Raw genomic sequence first — 6,000 nt, 5'->3', positions numbered from 1 at the left:
GAGATGTAAGCTCCTAGCCAGGCTGAATGAGATCTGTACAAATCAAACCTAAAGATTGGGGATTGATAGCAGAGTGCTAAGTCAGAGGAGAAAGGAGATATTTGATGTTGCAGTTTCCTATTCATTTTCTCATTTAATCACTTGCAAGTTTCTTAACTATTTTCTGGATTTATCTGGAATTTCTCAAACTTTATATTATTTGTATCATGGGGCTATGAATAAAATTTGGTGCATTTTAACTTCTCAACCAACAATCATGGTAAATGAAATGTAACTTAATCAATTAACATATGTTTGCTAAGCGTTTAGTAAAAAATACTATCTCAGAAAGTTATTTAAAATTAACTTCAGGAGTATAATTTGGGATATTAGTTGAAATTATTGATAGGTAATTTTAGGATTGATAGCAGGGATCAACATGTTGAATAAAATTCCAGGGAGAACATTGGGACTGAATGGTCCTTATGAAACCCAAACTAAAGATCAGTGGTAGTAGGTCGGGAACATTGTCAATTACACATTTGTCACTTTGCTGATGATTGAAAGGTGGATGATGGGGCAATAAGTGGGCAAATATCTTTAGTACACTACCATGTAAAGCATAACCTGGTTTGAAACTCAGCCTTCTTTTTGTAATGACTGATGAAATGAACCATTAATCATGCACAGATGTGTTTTGCAGCTACTTTCCAGTGTCTGGTAACCTTGAATGTGCCTTGTTTTTTGGCAGTGATTAGAAAGTGTGGATCTGTGCAAAGACCAGAAAAAGACATCGGATGCATAATCTATACCTGTCCCTGAGGTTATTGGAAACCTGTGTTAAACACAAGGGACAGAGATCGGGTGCCCTGATGCTATTGCAATTGGATGAGCTTAGTTAAATAAACAGTGGGGGTAGCTTCTCTCTGCTTTGTCCAGGTAAACTGCATTGTTTCACCTAGTTAACCATCAACATTAACGCAGCATGTTTGCAGCTCCATAAATCTGTACCTTCCACCTCAAGATCTAGGTGAGTGGAATTTGCTATTACTGTTCTGATCCCAGCTGAAATTATTACTGGACAAGTCAGATGTTAGGCTGAAAATTGGATTGATTATATTTTATTTTACTTTGATTTAGAGGCTGAAGCACAAATATGCAATGCTACAGATTACATTTAACAATAAAACAGAAGTTTACTTTGCAAAATGAATTAAGGTAAAATAGAGTAAACCAAACTATTTACTTAAAGATTTTGAAACAAATGGTAAAAATCCAACCTTATTAATTTCAACAGCTGCCCATTACTGTACTCAAATACCCGAGAGAATTTCCTTCTCTATTTCACATAGAATTTATCTTTAACTGTGGGTTCAATTCCCTGTTGTGAGAATCTGGTAGCCTCTTCCTTAATCCATCGCATAACAGAGCTTAGACTTTCTCAGCTTCAAGTAATCCCTTCAGGTTTTAAGCAAATACTTTTGGCTGGAAATTTTAAACTAAATTCTTTCCACTGAGGTAATGTCACTCCACTTTTTAAGAGGGTGAAAGAGAAAAACTTGGGATTTATGAACTAGTTAGCAGAACATCTATGATAGGAAAATTGTTGCAGTCTATAATCAAAGGTGAGGTAACTGAGCGTCTTGACATTTTTTAATTTATCAGGGAGGGCCAGCATGGATTCATAATAGGTAGATCATGCCTGACAAGCCTCATTGATTTTTTTGAAGATGTGACTAAGGTAGTGGACAGGGAAATATCTATGGATGTTGTTTATGTGGACTTCCAGAAGACATCTGATAAATTCCCATAAAAGAGACTGTTAAATTAGGTAGCCATCCATGGAATTCATGGCAAATTACTGACACAAGTGGGAAATTGGTTGAATGGCAAGTGACAGAAAGTAGGGATAAGTCATATATCCAAAACTGCTGATGACACAAAGTTAGGCAGCATTGTAGACCGTGTAGGTGGTAGTATAAAATTACAAAGAGATATTGATAATCTAAGTGAATGGGAAGACAGTGGCAGTTAGAGTTCAATGTAAGCAAATGTGATGTTATCCATTTTGATTCAAAAAAGGACAGATCAGGGCACTTTCCTTTTGGTATGAAGTTATACATAATAAATATCCAAATAGACTTGGTTAGTAAGTGGATTAAGAGTAATGGGGAGAAGGCAGGAGAATGGGGGTGAGGAACCTTTTGGGCTAAATGAAATGGAGGAGCAGACTCAATGGGCCAAATGGCCTAATTCTGCTCCCATATCTTAAGATCTTATGCAATCTTGGAGATTCAGGTGCATAGATCTTTAAAATGCCACAAGCAGGTGCAGAAAATTGTCAAGAAAACTAATGGAATGCTGGCCTTTGTATTGAGAGTACAAGGATGCAGAAGTTATGCTTCATTTATTTGAAACCCTGATTAAGTCCCAAGTGGATGACTGTGAGCAGACCTAGCACCTCACCTTAGGAAGGATATATTGGCCTTGGATGGAATACAATGTATGTTTACAAGAATTATATTTCTGACTTCAGTGTTAGGTTATGAGACAGATAGGACAAAGTAGATATGTTTTCTGTAGAATTTATAAGCTAAGGGTGACCTGGTTGAAGTCTACAAGGTATTAGCAAGAAAAGACAGGGTAGATAGAGATAAACTGGTTGAGGGTTCTAAAACAAGGGGGTATAGCCTAAAAGATAGGGCCAGATCACTCAGGAGAGATGTTAGGAAGCACTTCTACACACAACGGGTGGTAGATGTTTGGAACTCTTCCACCAATGGTAGTAGATGCTAAATCAATTGTTAATTTTAAATCTGAAATAGATAAAACTTCTGTTAAGCAAAGCTATTAAGGGATATGGGCCAAAGGCAGGTATGTGGAGTTAGGCTACAAATCAGCCATTATCTCATTGAGTGGTGAATTGGACTCAAAGGGCTGAATGGCCTACTCCTGTTCTTATGTTCCTACGTAACCTTTCTTAACAACCACATATACAGCTTCAGAGAACACTTCTGCAATTCCGCTCATACTGAAAGTAAGATGCTCTGTTCCAAACTATGAGTATTTCCACTAATCCCCCCAAAACCTATTCCAGAATGTTCTAACTGTAATCCTATGCACTATACTGTTTACATTGTTTACTCATGAACTCTCCCAATGTAAATAAAACCCCATTACTCTTCAGGAAGTTTCTCTCTCACACTGCGTTTTAAGGAAATTACTATGGCTACAGAAATACTTACAAGCTAATCATTAAACCCTTCCAGACGCATAGAACACAAATTCAAAATTCAAAAGTCCAAAATACATGCTATTACCGTATCAGACATTATGAATGTGAACATTCAGTGCTGTACAAACAAATCTCGAACAGATGACACACTTAAACATTGCAATGTGTTTACTTCTGAATCAGAAACCCAGTTAATCAAAATTAAAGAATTGGAAGATGGTGGCACAGTGGCTAGCACTGTTGTCTCACAGTGCCAGGGACCTGGGTTCGATTCCAGCCTCGGGTGACTGTCTGTGTGGAGTTTGCACAGTCTCCATATGTCTTTGTGGGTTTCCTCTGAGTTCTCCGCTTTCCTCCCACAGTCTAAAGATGTGCAGGTCAGGTAAATTGGCCATGCTAAATTGCCTGTAGTGGTAGGTGCATTAGTCAGAAAGAAATGGGTCTGGGTGGGTTACTCTTTGGAGGGTTGGTGTGGACTTGTTGGGCTGAAGGGCCTGTTTCCATACTGTAGGGAATCTAATCTAAAAGAAGAATTGGTGGTGGTATTTTCAGAATTGCAAACTGTGACTAGTGGTGACCCATAGGCATTACAATATATATTAAAGACTTGGATGAGGAAAGTGAATGTACTATAGTCACATTTCCAGATGAGACAAAAATAGGTGGGAAGGTAAGTGATGAGGGTGACACAAAAATGGATAGAGACATGTTAACCATATAGGCAAAAGCTTGGCAGATGGAATATCATGTGGGGAAATATGTGATTATGGGCTTTGGCAGGAAGAATAGAAGATAAGGGGTCACTGGAATCAAAGCATTGGCTCTGTTTTACACTCTATGGATGCTGCCAGATCCCCCGAATTGCTCCAGAACCTTCTCTTTTTGTTTCAGATCGCAGCATCTGCAGTTCTTTATTTTGCTTTGAGTGGCTTGGGCCTATACTGATTGGCAAAAAGAAGAGTGAGAGGTGATCTTATTGAACACACCAGATTCTAATGGTTCTTCATAGGGTGAGTGTGAAAGGCTATTTTCCTTGTGTGAGAGTGTAAGACTAGGGGGCATAATCTCAGAATAAAGGATCACACATTTAAGATAGAGATGATGACATTTTCTTTCTCTCAGACGGTAGAGAATCTCTGGAATTCTTCACCATAGAATACTGTTAAGGCTGAGATAGATAGATGGTTAATCAGTAAGGGAATCAATGTTTACAGCTAAAAGACAGGAAAGTGAAGTTGTGGATTTTCAGATCTCCCATAATCTTATTGAATGGCAAAGCAGATTTGAGGAATTGAATGACCTATTTCCAGTCCCACATCTTATAGCCTTAAACCTAAATATCTTTAAAATTTAAGTGAGTTTGCTGAGTTTTGCCAGCTGTTTTTACTGGGTTAACTGCTGAAGAAACAAATTGAGAAGGGGTGGTGATGGATATTTACATTTGCATATTGGCTGATAAGGAGGTAGTTTCAATGTTAGCCCTCTACTGGCAATGGCAGATAAAATAAACCATGTGTGTTAGAGAAAAGAGTTTCTTAGTTGCCTTGTTCCAATGCTATATTGTATCTAGGGAAGTAGTAAAATAACCTCAAAGAACAAGGCCAGGTCACACAAAGACAAATTACTTATGGGGCATGGAAACAAACATTTCCCGGTTTAGGCTCACAGTTTTGCATACACAAGTGTCTCACATGAGTACAATGGCAAGACAGGCAGACAGAAAAAAAAACAATTCTGGCCAGCCAAAATAGTTATAAATACTCAGCACAATGCCTGAGTTCAGGGAGTGCTGATGTAAATTACACACACACTTTGTCTTTATTGAGGCTTCTATGGTATGAACTCAAGGTTATGACTGTCAAACAAACAATAATTCTTCGCAAACCAAGCAAAGTTGTTAACCCCCTATTTAAAGAAAACTAAATTCTCATAGATGCATTTAATTCCCAACTCAAATATTAAGTAATAATAGATTTTTTTTCTTTGTTTCAAATTATCACCCATTTAAGTTGCGGTTTTTAAAAAAATTGTCTTGCAGAAAAAAATTAAGTGAGGGCCTAGGTGTCTTCCACTATTGGATAAACTGCCAATATTCATTTTAATGCTCACACATGAGACATGGCCACTTAGAGCACTTAGGAGATACAAATGTTTTTGGAATTCTATTCCAGCAGGAGATTGAACACTTGGGATCTAAAAGAATAGAAAGGGAAAGACAAATTTGGTAAATTTCAAACTAATACATTGGGCAGAGATCAACTCAAGGTATTTTGTGTACATTTTTCTTCAAGCATGTGATATGAATGACTTGCTACAGTGCTCTGTAGCTGCCACTGTATATTGGTGGTGGAGCCTGAATGAAGGTGGTGGATGATCAAGTGTCCTGGGTGGTGTCAAGTTTCTTAAGTTTTGTTGGAGCTGCAGTCATCCAGGCAAGTGGGAGTATTCATCACACTCATGACTTGTGCTTTATGAATGGTGGAACATAGTTTGGGTGGTCAGGTATTGATTTACTTGCTGTAGCACTCCTAGAGTCTGACCTACTATTGTATTTATATGAGTGGTCCAAGTAAATTTCTGGTCAATAATAACACCCCAGATGTGAGTATATTTAATATTAACAGGAGCAGGTTGGATTCTGCCCTGTTAGAGATGATCATTGCTTTACACTGTGTAACATTGAATGTAACTTGTCACTTATCAGCCAAAGCTTGAGCATTATTCTCATCAGACTGCATATGGACACAAAATGCTACAGTGTCTAAGAAGCTGGCAATGGTGGTGGC

This window comes from Chiloscyllium punctatum, chromosome 22, assembly GCF_047496795.1.
Source record: "Chiloscyllium punctatum isolate Juve2018m chromosome 22, sChiPun1.3, whole genome shotgun sequence".
Classification (NCBI taxonomy): domain Eukaryota; kingdom Metazoa; phylum Chordata; class Chondrichthyes; order Orectolobiformes; family Hemiscylliidae; genus Chiloscyllium; species Chiloscyllium punctatum.
Note: the sequence above shows the minus strand (reverse complement) of the source record.